Source organism: Oncorhynchus keta, unplaced genomic scaffold, assembly GCF_023373465.1.
Source record: "Oncorhynchus keta strain PuntledgeMale-10-30-2019 unplaced genomic scaffold, Oket_V2 Un_contig_195_pilon_pilon, whole genome shotgun sequence".
NCBI classification, from domain to species: domain Eukaryota; kingdom Metazoa; phylum Chordata; class Actinopteri; order Salmoniformes; family Salmonidae; genus Oncorhynchus; species Oncorhynchus keta.
This window is the reverse complement of record NW_026281563.1, coordinates 113,637-131,610: the sequence shown is the minus strand read 5'-3', so window position 1 is coordinate 131,610 and position 17,974 is coordinate 113,637. Positions and strand designations below refer to the sequence as shown.

Sequence of the window (17,974 nt, the reverse complement as noted above, 5' to 3'; positions counted from 1 at the left end):
ACAGAGTCGAAGGCCTTGGCAAGGTCGATGAAGACGGCTGCACAGTACTGTCTTTTATCGATGGCGGTTATGATATCGTTTAATACCTTGAGTGTGGCTGAGGTGCACCCGTGACCGGCTCGGAAACCAGATTGCACAGCTGAGAAGGTACGGTGGGATTCGAGATGGTCAGTGACCTGTTTGTTGACTTGGCTTTCGAAGACCTTAGATAGGCAGGGCAGGATGGATATAGGTCTGTAACAGTTTGGGTCCAGGGTGTCTCCCCTTTGAAGAGGGGATGACTGCGGCAGCTTTCCAATCCTTGGGGATCTCAGACGATATGAAAGAGAGGTTGAACAGGCTGGTAATAGGGGTTGCGACAATGGCGGCGGATAGTTTCAGAAATAGAGGGTCCAGATTGTCAAGCCCAGCTGATTTGTACGGGTCCAGGTTTTGCAGCTCTTTCAGAACATCTGCTATCTGGATTTGGGTAAAGGAGAACCTGGAGAGGCTTGGGCGAGGAGCTGCGGGGGCGGAGCTGTTGGCCGAGGTTGGAGTAGCCAGGCGGAAGGCATGGCCAGCCGTTGAGAAATGCTTATTGAAGTTTTCGATAATCATGGATTTATCGGTGGTGACCGTGTTACCTAGCCTCAGTGCAGTGGGCAGCTGGGAGGAGGTGCTCTTGTTCTCCATGGACTTCACAGTGTCCCAGAACTTTTTGGAGTTGGAGCTACAGGATGCAAACTTCTGCCTGAAGTAGCTGGCCTTAGCTTTCCTGACTGACTGCGTGTATTGGTTCCTGACTTCCCTGAACAGTTGCATATCGCGGGGACTGTTCGATGCTATTGCAGTCCGCCACAGGATGTTTTTGTGCTGGTCGAGGGCAGTCAGGTCTGGAGAGAACCAAGGGCTGTATCTGTTCTTGGTTCTGCATTTTTGAACGGAGCATGCTTATCTAAAATGGTGAGGAAGTTACTTTTAAAGAATGACCAGGTATCCTCAACTGACGGGATGAGGTCAATGTCCTTCCAGGATATCCGGGCCAGGTCGATTAGAAAGGCCTACTCACAGAAGTGTTTTAGGGAGCATTTGACAGTGATGAGGGGTGGTCGTTTGACTGCGGCTCCGTGGCGGATACAGGCAATGAGGCAGTGATCGCTGAGATCCTGGTTGAAGATAGCGGAGGTGTATTTGGAGGGCCAGTTGGTCAGGATGACGTCTATGAGGGTACCCTTGTTTACGGAGTTAGGGTTGTACCTGGTGGGTTCCTTGATGATTTGTGTGAGATTGAGGGCATCTAGCTTAGATTGTAGGACTGCCGGGGTGTTAAGCATATCCCAGTTTAGGTTGCCTAACAGAACAAACTCTGAAGCTAGATGGGGGCGATCAATTCACAAATGGTGTCCAGGGCACAGCTGGGAGCTGAGGGGGTCGGTAGCAGGCGGCAACAGTGAGAGACTTATTTCTGGAGAGAGTCATTTTCAAAATTAGTAGTTCGAACTGTTTGGGTATGGACCTGGAAAGTGTGACATTACTTTGCAGGCTATCTCTGCAGTAGACTGCAACTCCTTCCCCTTTGGCAGTTCTATCTTGACGGAAGATGTTATAGTTGGGAATGGAAATCTCTGAATTTTGGTGGCCTTCCTGAGCCAGGATTCAGACACGGCAAGGACATCAGGGTTAGCAGAGTGTGCTAAAGCAGTGAGTAAAACAAACTTAGGGAGGAGGCTTCTTATGTTGACATGCATGAAACCAAGGCTTTTCGATCACAGAAGTCAACAAATGAGGGTGCCTGGGGACATGCAGGGCCTGGGTTTACCTCCACATCACCCGCAGAACAGAGGAGGAGTAGTATGAGGGTGCGGCTGAAGGCTATCAAAACTGGTCGCCTAGAGCGTTGGGGACAGAGAATAAGAGGAGCAGGTTTCTGGGCATGGTAGAATATATTCAGGGCATAATGCGCAGACAGGGGTATGGTGGGGTGTGGGTAAAGCGGAGGTAAGCTCAGGCACTGGGTGATGATGAGAGAGGTTGTATCTCTGGACATGCTGGTTGTAATGGGTGAGGTCACCGCATGTGTGGGAGGCGGGACGAAGGAGGTAACAGGGGTATGCAGAGTGGATCTAGGGGCTCCATTGTGAACTAAAACAATGATAACTAACCTGAGCAACAGTATACAAGGCATATTGACATATGAGAGAGACATACAGCGAGGCATACAGTAATCACAGGTGTTGAATTGGGAAAGCTAGCTAAAACAGTAGGTGAGACAGCAACAGCTAATCAGCTAGCACAACAACAGCAGGTAAAATGGCGTTGACTAGGCAACGGGGCCGACAGATAAAACAAACAAGCAGAATGGAGTACCGTGATTAATGGACAGTCCAGCGTGCGTCAGCTATGTAGCCAAGAGATCAGTGTCCAGGGGGCAGCGGTGGATGGGCAGGGAAGCTGGACTGGCGAGTGTTATCCAGGTAAAAAAACTAACAATGACTAAATAGCTTGTAGCTAGTTAGCTGGTTAGCGTCTGGAGGTTCTTGAGTGTGTTCTAAAAGATTAAAAATAATAGCGATTCCGTATCACATTGGGTGAGGCAGGTTTCCGGAAGGTATAAACAATTTAAAAATCAAAATGAGATAGAAAGTACATATGGGTCCAGAGAGTGTTTGGGACGCGGCGATTCAGACGGTTAGCAGGCATGTGCTAACAAGCTAACAGTTCGTAGGCCCGGGCTAGACAGGGTAGCAGGGTGTGCTACAGGTGCTCTGGCCGGGCTAGCTTCAAGCTAAGTGGGTGGAAACGCTAGCCAGGGGTAATCATCCGGGGTTGCAGTATAGCTAGATAGCTAGTTGTGAAGATCCAGCTGAAAAATGTTCCGTTTGCGGTGGGAATCCGGGGATGAAAAATAAATAGGTCCGTTATGCTCTGGTTAGAGTCGCGTTGTTCGAACTGGCGAGAGCTTTCCGGGCTAAAGGTTAGCTGAAGACCGCTAGCATAGCTGGTGGATTAGCTGGCTAGCTTCAGTTGAGGGGTCCGGTTCAAGTAAATATAAATACTTTAGGAAAAATTGGGTGAGGCATTGGGTGAGGCTGGTTGCAGGAGAGTATTTGGAAGCTTAGATTTAGCAAAATGTTTTTAAAGAGGTATGCAAAGAAAAATATGTAAACAAACGAAAAGACGCGATATATACAGGGGACAGGACGACAGGACTTACTTACTGCTACGCCATCTTGTCAAGCATACTGTACTGCTAGGTTTTACACAGTAATAATATATATCTGCCTCACTCTCAGAGAAATCAGTAGTACTGCTAGGTTTTACACAGTAATAATATATATCTGCCTCACTCTCAGAGTAATCAGTAGTACTGCTAGGTTTTACACAGTAATAATATATATCTGCCTCACTCTCAGAGAAATCAGTAGTACTGCTAGGTTTTACACAGTAATAATATATATCTGCCTCACTCTCAGAGAAATCAGTAGTACTGCTAGGTTTTACACAGTAATAATATATATCTGCCTCACTCTCAGAGTAATCAGTAGTACTGCTAGGTTTTACACAGTAATAATATATATCTGCCTCACTCTCAGAGAAATCAGTAGTAATGCTAGGTTTTACAGAGTTTCATAAAGAACTGTACAAATGATACATTTGACATCAATATACAACATTTTTTAAAACCATTATTAAATACAGTAATATAAGATCTGTATTTAAACATTTAGTTTTGAAATCAGCATATGTTTTTATCCAGGGCATGGGGTAGGGGTACCAGGAAAATAATGAGACTATAAGGAGAACCAGTACTGAGTCAATGTGCAGGGTACCAGGTAGTTGAGGTAATAATGAGACTATAAGGAGTACCAGTACTGAGTCAATGTGCAGGGTACCAGGTAGTTGAGGTATTAATGTGACTATAAGGAGTACCAGTACTGAGTCAATGTGCAGGGTACCAGGTAGTTGAGGTAATAATGAGACTATAAGGAGTACCAGTACTGAGTCAATGTGCAGGGGTACCAGGTAGTTGAGGTAATAATGAGACTATAAGGAGTACCAGTACTGAGTCAATGTGCAGGGTACCAGGTAGTTGAGGTAATAATGAGACTATAAGGAGTACCAGTACTGAGTGAATGTGCAGGGGTACCAGGTAGTTGAGGTAATAATGAGACTATAAGGAGTACCAGTACTGAGTCAATGTGCAGGGTACCAGGTAGTTGAGGTAATAATGAGACTATAAGGAGTATCAGTACTGAGTCAATGTGCCGGGTACCAGGTAGTTGAGGTAATAATGAGACTATAAGGAGTATCAGTACTGAGTCAATGTGCAGGGTACCAGGTAGTTGAGGTAATAATGAGACTATAAGGAGTATCAGTACTGAGTCAATGTGCAGGGTACCAGGTAGTTGAGGTAATAATGAGGCTATAATTGAGATAATATGTACATGTAGGTAGAGGTAAAAGTGACTAGACAATCAGGATAGAGATTACCACTCCTCATCCAGGAGTGCACACACACACACACACACACACACACACACACACACACACACACACACACACACACACACACACACACACACACACACACACACACACACACACACACACACACACACACACACACACACACACACACACACACACACACACACACACACACACACAGGAGGGAATGTTGTGTTTGTTTAATATTGTTTTAGGACTATGAAAATGGACAAAAGGATTAGCCTATGGATTATGAAAACAACAACAATAAATGGGAAAATGAGAGGAGAAATGACTAGAGACAGTGTTGTTTAACTCACTGACCAGGACCCATGAGTTCTTCTTACCTTTGTTCAGTAGAAATATCTCCCTCTCTAAATCAGTAGTACTGCTAGGTTTTACACAGTAATAATATATATCTGCCTCACTCTCAGAGAAATCAGTAGTTCTGCTAGGTTTTATACAGTAATAATATATATCTGCCTCACTCTCAGAGAAATCAGTAGTTCTGCTAGGTTTTACACAGTAATAATATATATCTGCCTCACTCTCAGAGAAATCAGTAGTTCTGCTAGGTTTTACACAGTAATAATATATATCTGCCTCACTCTCAGAGAAATCAGTAGTACTGCTAGGTTTTACACAGTAATAATATATATCTGCCCCACTCTCAGAGAAATCAGTAGTTTTTTTTTTTTAATTTAATTTTTATTTCACCTTTATTTAACCAGGTAGGCTAGTTGAGATCAAGTTCTCATTTGCAACTGCGACCTGGCCAAGATAAAGCATAGCAGTGTGAACAGACAACACAGAGTTACACATGGAGTAAACAATTAACAAGTCAATAACACAGTAGAAAAGGGGGAGTCTATATACAATGTGTGCAAAAGGCATGAGGTAGGCGAATAATTACAATTTTGCAGATTAACACTGGAGTGATAAATGATCAGATGGTCATGTACAGGTAGAGATATTGGTCTGCAAAAGAGCAGAAAAGTAAATAAATAAAAACAGTATAAAAACAGTATGGGAATGAGGTAGGTGAAAATGGGTGGGCTATTTACCAATAGACTATGTACAGCAGCAGCGATCGGTTAGCTGCTCAGATAGCTGATGTTTGAAGTTGGTGAGGGAGATAAAAGTCTCCAACTTCAGCGATTTTTTGCAATTCGTTCCAGTCACAGGCAGCAGAGTACTGGAACGAAAGGCGGCCAAATGAGGTGTTGGCTTTAGGGATGATCAATGAGATACACCTGCTGGAGCGCGTGCTACGGATGGGTGTTGCCATCGTGACCAGTGAACTGAGATAAGGCATGGACTTGTAGATGACCTGGAGCCAGTGGGTCTGGCGACGAATATGTAGCGAAGGCCAGCCGACTAGAGCATACAAGTCGCAGTGGTGGGTGGTATAAGGTGCTTTAGTGACAAAACGGATGGCACTGTGATAGACTGCATCCAGTTTGCTGAGTAGAGTGTTGGAAGCCATTTTGTAGATGACATCGCCGAAGTCGAGGATCGGTAGGATAGTCAGTTTTACTAGGGTAAGCTTGGCGGCGTGAGTGAATGAGGCTTTGTTGCGGAATAGAAAGCCGACTCTTGATTTGATTTTCGATTGGAGATGTTTGATATGAGTCTGGAAGGAGGGTTTGCAGTCGAGCCAGACACCTAGGTACTTATAGATGTCCACATATTCAAGGTCGGAACCATCCAGGGTGGTGATGCTAGTCGGGCATGCGGGTGCAGGCAGCGATCGGTTGAAAAGCATGCATTTGGTTTTACTAGCGTTTAAGAGCAGTTGGAGGCCACGGAAGGAGTGTTGTATGGCATTGAAGCTCGTTTGGAGGTTAGATAGCACAGTGTCCAATGACGGGCCGAAAGTATATAGAATGGTGTCGTCTGCATAGAGGTGGATCAGGGAATCGCCCGCAGCAAGAGCAACATCATTGATATATACAGAGAAAAGAGTCGGCCCGAGAATTGAACTCTGTGGCACCCCCATAGAGATTGCCAGAGGACCGGACAGCATGCCCTCCGATTTGACACACTGAACTCTGTCTGCAAAGTAATTGGTGAACCAGGCAAGGCAGTTCCGTTTGCGGTGGGAATCCGGGGATGAAAAATAAATAGGTCCGTTATGCTCTGGTTAGAGTCGCGTTGTTCGAACTGGCGAGAGCTTTCCAGGCTAAAGGTTAGCTGATGACCGGTTAGCTGAAGACCGCTAGCATAGCTGGTGGATTAGCTGGCTAGCTTCAGTTGAGGGGTTTCGGTTCGAAGTAAATATAAATACTTTAGGAAAAATAGCTACATTGGGTGAGGTGGGTTGCAGGAGAGTATTTGGAAGCTTAGATTTAGCTAAATGTTTTTAAAGAGGTATGCGAAGAAAAATATGTAAACAAACGAAAAGACGCGATATATACAGGGGACAGGACGACAGGACTTACTTACTGCTACACCATCTTGTCAAGCATACTGTACTGCTAGGTTTTACACAGTAATAATATATATCTGCCTCACTCTCAGAGAAATCAGTAGTACTGCTAGGTTTTACACAGTAATAATATATATCTGCCTCACTCTCAGAGAAATCAGTAGTACTGCTAGGATTTATACAGTAATAATATATATCTGCCTCACTCTCAGAGAAATCAGTAGTACTGCTAGGATTTATACAGTAATAATATATATCTGCCTCACTCTCAGAGAAATCAGTAGTACTGCTAGGTTTTACACAGTAATAATATATATCTGCCTCACTCTCAGAGTAATCAGTAGTACTGCTAGGTTTTACACAGTAATAATATATATCTGCCTCACTCTCAGAGAAATCAGTAGTACTGCTAGGTTTTACAGAGTTTCATAAAGAACTGTACAAATGATACATTTGACATCAATATACAACATTTTTGTAAAACCATTATTAAATACAGTAATATAAGATCTGTATTTAAACATTTAGTTTTGAAATCAGCATATGTTTTTATACAGGGCATGGGGTAGGGGTACCAGGAAAATAATGAGACTATAAGGAGAACCAGTACTGAGTCAATGTGCAGGGTACCAGGTAGTTGAGGTAATAATGAGACTATAAGGAGTACCAGTACTGAGTCAATGTGCAGGGTACCAGGTAGTTGAGGTAATAATGAGACTATAAGGAGTACCAGTACTGAGTCAATGTGCAGGGTACCAGGTAGTTGAGGTAATAATGAGACTATAAGGAGTACCAGTACTGAGTCAATGTGCAGGGTACCAGGTAGTTGAGGTAATAATGAGACTATAAGGAGTACCAGTACTGAGTCAATGTGCAGGGTACCAGGTAGTTGGGGTAATAATGAGACTATAAGGAGTACCAGTACTGAGTCAATGTGCAGGGGTACCAGGTAGTTGAGGTAATAATGAGACTATAAGGAGTACCAGTACTGAGTCAATGTGCAGGGTACCAGGTAGTTGAGGTAATAATGAGACTATAAGGAGTACCAGTACTGAGTCAATGTGCAGGGTACCAGGTAGTTGAGGTAATAATGAGGCTATAAGGAGTACCAGTACTGAGTCAATGTGCAGGGTACCAGGTAGTTGAGGTAATAATGAGACTATAATTGAGGTAAAATATACATGTAGGTAGGGATTAAAGTGACTAGACAATCAGCATAGAGATTACTTCTCCTCATCCAGGGAGTGCACACACACACACACACACACACACACACACACACACACACACACACACACACACACACACACACACACACACACACACACACACACACACACACACACACACACACACACACACACACACACGCATACAGAGGGAATGTTGTGTTTGTTTAATATTGTTTTAGGACTATGAAAATGGACAAAATGATTAGCCTATGGATTATGAAAACAACAAAAAGGAATTGGAAAATGGGAGGAGAAATGACTAGAGACAGTGTTGTTTAACTCACTGACCAGGACCCATGAGTTCTTCTTACCTTTGTTCGGTAGAAAAGTCTCCCTCTCCAAACTTCGTAGGTAGATTCATAGACTGGTCACTCTTCATGGACACACAGCTGGGAACAGGGGAGGCTGGTCTCTCCTGCTTGATTGGACTTCAACACAACAGAGACAAACATTACATCTCTCATCTACTCTGAGCTCAGATGGGGAAACATAAGAAGAGTTTCATTCCAAAACGCAATATCTCACTTTTCGTAAATTTTCGTAAATGAGCTTTTATTGTTTAAAGAAATTAGGAAAGAGATGTGTTGTGTTTTTTCACTATCTAATCATGGGGTTGTTCACTATCTAATCATGGGGTTGTTCACTATCTAATCATGGGGTTGTTCACTATCTAATCATGGGGTTGTTCACTATCTAGTCATGGGGTTGTTCACTATCTAATCATGGGGTTGTTCACTATCTAATCATGGGATTGTTCCCTATCTAATCATGGGATTGTTCCCTATCTAATCATGGGGTTGTTCACTATCTAATCATGGGGTTGTTCACTAGTTAATCATGGGATTGTTCACTATCTAATCATGGGATTGTTCCCTATCTAATCATGGGATTGTTCCCTATCTAATCATGGGGTTGTTCACTATCTAATCATGGGGTTGTTCCCTATCTAATCATGGGATTGTTCCCTATCTAATCATGGGATTGTTCCCTATCTAATCATGGGATTGTTCCCTATCTAATCATGGGATTGTTCCCTATCTAATCATGGGATTGTTCACTATCTAATCATGGGATTGTTCACTATCTAATCATGGGGTTGTTCACTATCTAATCATGGGATTGTTCCCTATCTAATCATGGGATTGTTCCCTATCTAATCATGGGATTGTTCCCTATCTAATCATGGGATTGTTCCCTATCTAATCATGGGATTGTTCCCTATCTAATCTTGGGATTGTTCCCTATCTAATCATGGGGTTGTTCACTATCTAATCATGGGATTGTTCCCTATCTAATCATGGGATTGTTCCCTATCTAATCATGGGATTGTTCCCTATCTAATCATGGGGTTGTTCACTATCTAATCATGGGATTGTTCACTATCTAATCATGGGGTTGTTCACTATCTAGTCATGGGATTGTTCACTATCTAATCATGGGGTTGTTCACTATCTAATCATGGGGTTGTTCCCTATCTAATCATGGGGTTGTTCACTATCTAATAATGGGGTTGTTCACTATCTAATCATGGGGTTGTTCACTATCTAATCATGGGATTGTTCACTAGCTAATCATGGGATTGTTCACTATCTAATCATGGGGTTGTTCACTATCTAATCATGGGGTTGTTCCCTATCTAATCATGGGGTTGTTCACTATCTAATCATGGGATTGTTCTCTATCTAATCATGGGGTTGTTCACTATCTAATCATGGGGTTGTTCACTATCTAATCATGGGATTGTTCTCTATCTAATCATGGGGTTGTTCACTATCTAATCATGGGGTTGTTCACTATCTAATCATGGGATTGTTCACTATCTAATCATGGGATTGTTCACTATCTAATCATGGGGTTGTTCACTAGCTAATCATGGGATTGTTCCCTATCTATTCATGGGATTGTTCACTATCTAATCATGGGGTTGTTCACTATCTAATCATGGGATTGTTCACTAGCTAATCATGGGATTGTTCACTATCTAATCATGGGGTTGTTCACTATCTAATCATGGGGTTGTTCCCTATCTAATCATGGGGTTGTTCACTATCTAATCATGGGATTGTTCCCTATCTAATCATGGGGTTGTTCACTATCTAATCATGGGGTTGTTCACTATCTAATCATGGGATTGTTCACTATCTAATCATGGGGTTGTTCACTATCTAATCATGGGGTTGTTCACTATCTAATCATGGGATTGTTCACTATCTAATCATGGGATTGTTCACTATCTAATCATGGGGTTGTTCACTATCTAATCATGGGATTGTTCTCTATCTAATCATGGGGTTGTTCACTATCTAATCATGGGATTGTTCACTAGCTAATCATGGGATTGTTCACTATCTAATCATGGGGTTGTTCACTATCTAATCATGGGATTGTTCACTATCTAATCATGGGGTTGTTCACTATCTAATCATGGGATTGTTCACTATCTAATCATGGGGTTGTTCACTATCTAATCATGGGATTGTTCACTATCTAATCATGGGGTTGTTCACTATCTAATCATGGGGTTGTTCCCTATCTAATCATGGGGTTGTTCACTATCTAATCATGGGATTGTTCACTATCTAATCATGGGGTTGTTCACTATCTAATCATGGGGTTGTTCACTATCTAATCATGGGATTGTTCACTATCTAATCATGGGGTTGTTCACTATCTAATCATGGGATTGTTCACTAGCTAATCATGGGATTGTTCACTATCTAATCATGGGGTTGTTCACTATCTAATCATGGGGTTGTTCACTATCTAATCATGGGATTGTTCACTATCTAATCATGGGATTGTTCCCTATCTAATCATGGGATTGTTCACTATCTAATCATGGGATTGTTCACTATCTAATCATGGGGTTGTTCACTATCTAATCATGGGATTGTTCCCTATCTAATCATGGGATTGTTCACTATCTAATCATGGGATTGTTCCCTATCTAATCATGGGATTGTTCCCTATCTAATCATGGGATTGTTCCCTATCTAATCATGGGGTTGTTCACTATCTAATCATGGGATTGTTCCCTATCTAATCATGGGATTGTTCCCTATCTAATCATGGGATTGTTCACTATCTAATCATGGGATTGTTCCCTATCTAATCATGGGGTTGTTCACTATCTAATCATGGGATTGTTCACTATCTAATCATGGGGTTGTTCACTATCTAATCATGGGATTGTTCACTATCTAATCATGGGGTTGTTCACTATCTAATCATGGGGTTGTTCCCTATCTAATCATGGGGTTGTTCACTATCTAATCATGGGATTGTTCACTATCTAATCATGGGGTTGTTCACTATCTAATCATGGGATTGTTCACTAGCTAATCATGGGATTGTTCACTATCTAATCATGGGGTTGTTCACTATCTAATCATGGGGTTGTTCACTATCTAATCATGGCATGGGTTGTTCACTAGCTAATCATGGGATTGTTCTCTATCTAATCATGGGGTTGTTCACTATCTAATCATGGGGTTGTTCACTATCTAATCATGGGATTGTTCTCTATCTAATCATGGGATTGTTCACTATCTAATCATGGGATTGTTCACTATCTAATCATGGGATTGTTCACTATCTAATCTATGGGATTGTTCACTATCTAATCATGGGATTGTTCACTAGCTAATCATGGGATTGTTCACTAGCTAATCATGGGGTTGTTCACTATCTAATCATGGGGTTGTTCACTAGTTAATCATGGGATTGTTCACTATCTAATCATGGGGTTGTTCACTATCTAATCATGGGGTTGTTCACTATCTAATCATGGGGTTGTTCACTATCTAATCATGGGATTGTTCCCTATCTAATCATGGGGTTGTTCACTATCTAATCATGGGATTGTTCACTATCTAATCATGGGGTTGTTCACTATCTAATCATGGGGTTGTTCACTATCTAATCATGGGGTTGTTCCCTATCTAATCATGGGGTTGTTCACTATCTAATCATGGGATTGTTCTCTATCTAATCATGGGGTTGTTCACTATCTAATCATGGGGTTGTTCACTATCTAATCATGGGATTGTTCACTATCTAATCATGGGGTTGTTCACTATCTAATCATGGGATTGTTCACTAGCTAATCATGGGATTGTTCACTATCTAATCATGGGGTTGTTCACTATCTAATCATGGGGTTGTTCACTATCTAATCATGGGGTTGTTCACTATCTAATCATGGGGTTGTTCACTATCTAATCATGGGATTGTTCACTATCTAATCATGGGATTGTTCACTATCTAATCATGGGGTTGTTCACTATCTAATCATGGGATTGTTCCCTATCTAATCATGGGATTGTTCCCTATCTAATCATGGGATTGTTCCCTATCTAATCATGGGATTGTTCCCTATCTAATCATGGGATTGTTCCCTATCTAATCATGGGATTGTTCACTATCTAATCATGGGATTGTTCCCTATCTAATCATGGGGTTGTTCACTATCTAATCATGGGATTGTTCACTATCTAATCATGGGGTTGTTCACTATCTAATCATGGGGTTGTTCACTATCTAATCATGGGGTTGTTCACTATCTAATCATGGGATTGTTCACTATCTAATCATGGGATTGTTCACTAGTTAATCATGGGGTTGTTCACTATCTAATCATGGGGTTGTTCACTATCTAATCATGGGATTGTTCACTATCTAATCATGGGATTGTTCACTAGTTAATCATGGGATTGTTCACTATCTAATCATGGGATTGTTCACTATCTAATCATGGGATTGTTCACTATCTAATCATGGGATTGTTCACTATCTAATCATGGGATTGTTCACTATCTAATCATGGGATTGTTCCCTATCTACTCATGGGATTGTTCCCTATCTAATCATGGGATTGTTCCCTATCTAATCATGGGGTTGTTCACTATCTAATCATGGGGTTGTTTACTATCTAATCATGGGATTGTTCACTATCTAATCATGGGGTTGTTCACTCTCTAATCATGGGGTTGTTCACTCTCTAATCATGGGGTTGTTCACTATCTAATCATGGGGTTGTTCACTATCTAATCATGGGGTTGTTCACTATCTAATCATGGGGTTGTTCACTCTAATCATGGGGTTGTTCACTATCTAATCATGGGGTTGTTCACTATCTAATCATGGGATTGTTCCCTATCTAATCATGGGGTTGTTCTCTATCTAATCATGGGGTTGTTCACTATCTAATCATGGGATTGTTCCCTATCTAATCATGGGGTTGTTCACTATCTAATCATGGGGTTGTTCACTATCTAATCATGGGGTTGTTCACTATCTAATCATGGCATGGGTTGTTGACTATCTAATCATGGCATGGGTTGTTGACTATCTAATCATGGGGTTGTTCACTATCTAATCATGGCATGGGTTGTTCACTAGCTAATCATGGGATTGTTCACTATCTAATCATGGGGTTGTTCACTATCTAATCATGGGGTTGTTCACTATCTAATCATGGGGTTGTTCACTATCTAATCATGGGGTTGTTCACTATCTAATCATGGGGTTGTTCACTATCTAATCATGGGGTTGTTCACTATCTAATCATGGGGTTGTTCACTATCTAATCATGGGGTTGTTCACTCTCTAATCATGGGGTTGTTCACTATCTAATCATGGGGTTGTTCACTCTCTAATCATGGGGTTGTTCACTATCTAATCATGGGGTTGTTCACTATCTAATCATGGGGTTGTTCACTATCTAATCATGGGGTTGTTCACTATCTAGTCATGGGGTTGTTCACTATCTAATCATGGGGTTGTTCACTATCTAATCATGGGGTTGTTCACTATCTAATCATGGGGTTGTTCCCTATCTAATCATGGGGTTGTTCACTATCTAATCATGGGGTTGTTCACTATCTAATCATGGGGTTGTTCCCTATCTAATCATGGGGTTGTTCACTATCTAATCATGGGGTTGTTCACTATCTAATCATGGGGTTGTTCACTATCTAGTCATGGGGTTGTTCACTATCTAATCATGGGGTTGTTCACTATCTAATCATGGGGTTGTTCACTATCTAATCATGGGGTTGTTCACTATCTAATCATGGGGTTGTTCACTATCTAATCATGGGGTTGTTCACTATCTAATCATGGGGTTGTTCACTATCTAATCATGGGGTTGTTCACTATCTAATCATGGGGTTGTTCACTATCTAATCATGGGGTTGTTCACTATCTAGTCATGGGGTTGTTCACTATCTAATCATGGGGTTGTTCACTATCTAATCATGGGGTTGTTCCCTATCTAATCATGGGGTTGTTCACTATCTAATCATGGGGTTGTTCACTATCTAATCATGGGGTTGTTCACTATCTAATCATGGGGTTGTTCCCTATCTAATCATGGGGTTGTTCACTATCTAATCATGGGGTTGTTCACTATCTAATCATGGGGTTGTTCCCTATCTAATCATGGGGTTGTTCACTATCTAATCATGGGATTGTTCACTAGCTAATCATGGGATTGTTCACTATCTAATCATGGGATTGTTCACTATCTAATCATGGGGTTGTTCACTATCTAATCATGGGATTGTTCACTATCTAATCATGGGGTTGTTCACTAGCTAATCATGGGGTTGTTCACTATCTAATCATGGGGTTGTTCACTAGCTAATCATGGGGTTGTTCACTAGCTAATCATGGGGTTGTTCACTAGCTAATCATGGGGTTGTTCACTATCTAATCATGGGGTTGTTCACTAGCTAATCATGGGGTTGTTCACTAGCTAATCATGGGGTTGTTCACTAGCTAATCATGGGGTTGTTCACTATCTAATCATGGGGTTGTTCACTAGCTAATCATGGGGTTGTTCACTAGCTAATCATGGGGTTGTTCACTAGCTAATCATGGGGTTGTTCACTAGCTAATCATGGGGTTGTTCACTATCTAATCATGGGGTTGTTCACTATCTAATCATGGGGTTGTTCACTATCTAATCATGGGGTTGTTCACTAGTTAATCATGGGGTTGTTCACTATCTAATCATGGGGTTGTTCACTATCTAATCATGGGGTTGTTCAATGACAGACATGTATTTGTTTAAAATCTATCACTTGATGATATCAATTCAAAGAGAGAAATAATCATGTGGTTTTGCTGAAATATCTACCTCATTCATATTGAAATAGCTAAATATCTGTCTCATTCTCAAATGTGACCGGTCGGCTCAATTCGGTCTCATTTAGCAACATTTGAAATGTTTTTTCCAGATTGGATAAAAGTAGAGACTGAGGGCTAGATAATGGTATATAGGACACTACAGATGAGGAACAATGGGAAAGTAATTCTGCTTTGAAAGATGATAAACTTGTAACCTCACTTTTGAGAAAATGTCCGTTGAAAGTTTTGGTATCTACTGTAGAGCTCTTCTTTGTCTACAGGGCTGTTACTTTGGCAGATAATGTCACCCATCTAAATAAATATTTATATATATAATTAACTAAATGTTAGCAAATTAACAAAATGTATGGTGTTTTTGGTTGATGTCAGTTTCATTGCTTGTTATACTATACATTGTTATGTTATTGTTGTTAGTGGTAAAATTAACTAGAACATTTTATATTTTGTAATTCTGAGTAATTACTACTTTAGTAAGGATATACACTTTATTCAGTACTACTGCAGTTGATAAATAATTCCAATAGATGGCAGCTTAAGACCAAGAATGACATTTCAGAAGTTTAGTTTAGTTCTCCCCTGGATACACCTCTCCCCCTCCCAGGAAAACTCCTGTCTGCGCTTTGTTCTGTCCCCTTCCACACTGCTAATGCAAGAAGAAGAACTTAAAAAGCATTTGACAGATTACTGTGAAGTAGTATAATGATGTTTAATATTACCTGTTTTATGCTCATGTTTTGAATTATTGTTATACTTCATTACTATAATGATTATTAATAAGCCTGAACATTAATTCAGTCACTTCTTGCTGAGAAAACTTATTTTCCTTGTCATTGTCAAATTCATCAACCAGCATCGACCCACTCTGCCTTCTCACTAAAGTAGCCAACTCAGCCCCACTAAAAAGGTTGTGTTGTCAGCAGCAGCGAGCATCCTTCCTTCTCGCGAAAGTGAGGGGCATGTTGAGATAAATTTTCTAACCGCGAGGGATTCATGATGTAATTAATTGGCGGGCTGGAAAACATACTTTTGTCTTCTCTATTCCGAGGCTGTTTTGTACCAATATGAGATATTAAGTCAGAAAATAACAAATAAGTTACCTGCTAGGCTCATAATCTGAAGTAGCAACTGCGTCAGATCTACAAATCAATGAGCTACACCTGTCCATTTGTTTTCTAACTCAGTGAAACTGCGCAGCTTTCACTCAATCCGATGTCTACCAACGAAGATTTCAATGCATATCATATTACCCAGCAGCCATTTAGAAACAAAATGTTGTCAGAAAATGTATAATCTTCTTTTAAAAATGTATTCTGTGTGTTTTATATTCGGCCACATCTTGAAAAAGAGGACTGTAATAATAGTAATAATAATTGGATAAAGATATACCCATCTAAAATCTATTAACTGATAATCTGAGAACAGTAATATTTAAGGTAACCATAAGCAACCATTTCTGATGAAAAAACAACTGTGAAAATTTTGGAAATAAACAAATTATTTAAAAATTAAATGATTTTAAAAAGTGTCATCTTACCTCTTAGCTTTGGTGTCATGTCCCCCAGAGAGATGCATTTTAGAGGCAGGGCCCCCCTCCTCTCTCTCCCCAGAGAGACTCATTTTAGAGCACTGACCCCTAAACAGAGATACAACATGTTGGTTGTGGTTATTAACACAGTGACAACTAAACAGAGATCCAACATGTTGGTTGTGGTTATTAACACAGTGACAACTAAACAGAGATCCAACATGTTGGTTGTGGTTAACACAGTGACAACTAAACAGAGATCCAACATGTTGGTTGTGGTTAACACAGTGACAACTAAACAGAGATCCAGCATGTTGGTTGTGGTTAACACAGTGACAACTAAACAGAGATCCAGCATGTTGGTTGTGGTTAACACAGTGACAACTAAACAGAGATCCAACATGTTGGTTGTGGTTAACACAGTGACAACTAAACAGAGATCCAGCATGTTGGTTGTGGTTATTAACACAGTGACAACTAAACAGAGATCCAACATGTTGGTTGTGGTTAACACAGTGACAACTAAACAGAGATCCAGCATGTTGGTTGTGGTTAACACAGTAACAACTAAACAGAGATCCAACATGTTGGTTGTGGTTAACACAGTGACAACTAAACAGAGATCCAACATGTTGGTTGTGGTTATTAACACAGTGACAACTAAACAGAGATACAACATGTTGGTTGTGGTTATTAACACAGTGACAACTAAACAGAGATCCAGCATGTTGGTTGTGGTTAACACAGTAACAACTAAACAGAGATCCAACATGTTGGTTGTGGTTAACACAGTGACAACTAAACAGAGATCCAACATGTTGGTTGTGGTTAACACAGTGACAACTAAACAGAGATCCAACATGTTGGTTGTGGTTAACACAGTGACAACTAAACAGAGATCCAACATGTTGGTTGTGGTTAACACAGTGACAACTAAACAGAGATCCAACATGTTGGTTGTGGTTAACACAGTGACAACTAAACAGAGATCCAACATGTTGGTTGTGGTTAACACAGTGACAACTAAACAGAGATCCAACATGTTGGTTGTGGTTAACACAGTGACAACTAAACAGAGATCCAACATGTTGGTTGTGGTTAACACAGTGACAACTAAACAGAGATCCAACATGTTGGTTGTGGTTAACACAGTGACAACTAAACAGAGAT

General features: G+C 40.8%; 1 long non-coding RNA gene and 1 pseudogene across 4 annotated transcripts in view; one reads left to right on the top strand and one right to left on the bottom strand.

Annotated features, from left to right (window-relative positions):
* The window catches only part of LOC127920482 (NLR family CARD domain-containing protein 3-like), a 153,370-nt pseudogene that overhangs the window by 21,777 nt on the left and 113,619 nt on the right, over positions 1–17,974 (bottom strand).
* LOC127920485 (uncharacterized) overlaps positions 1–17,974 on the top strand; it is a 133,375-nt gene that overhangs the window by 2,535 nt on the left and 112,866 nt on the right. Inside the window, exons 2-4 of one of the 4 annotated variants that reach the window (XR_008106363.1) lie at positions 3,822–4,074; positions 7,538–7,780; positions 7,971–8,042. The exons of 1 other annotated variant lie outside the window; for it this stretch is intronic. This is a non-coding gene — a long non-coding RNA (uncharacterized LOC127920485). Of the gene's footprint in view, positions 1–3,821; positions 4,075–7,537; positions 7,781–7,916; positions 8,043–17,974 lie in introns of all 4 variants that reach the window. 2 more of the 4 variants (XR_008106364.1, XR_008106367.1) reach the window with 2 other exon arrangements.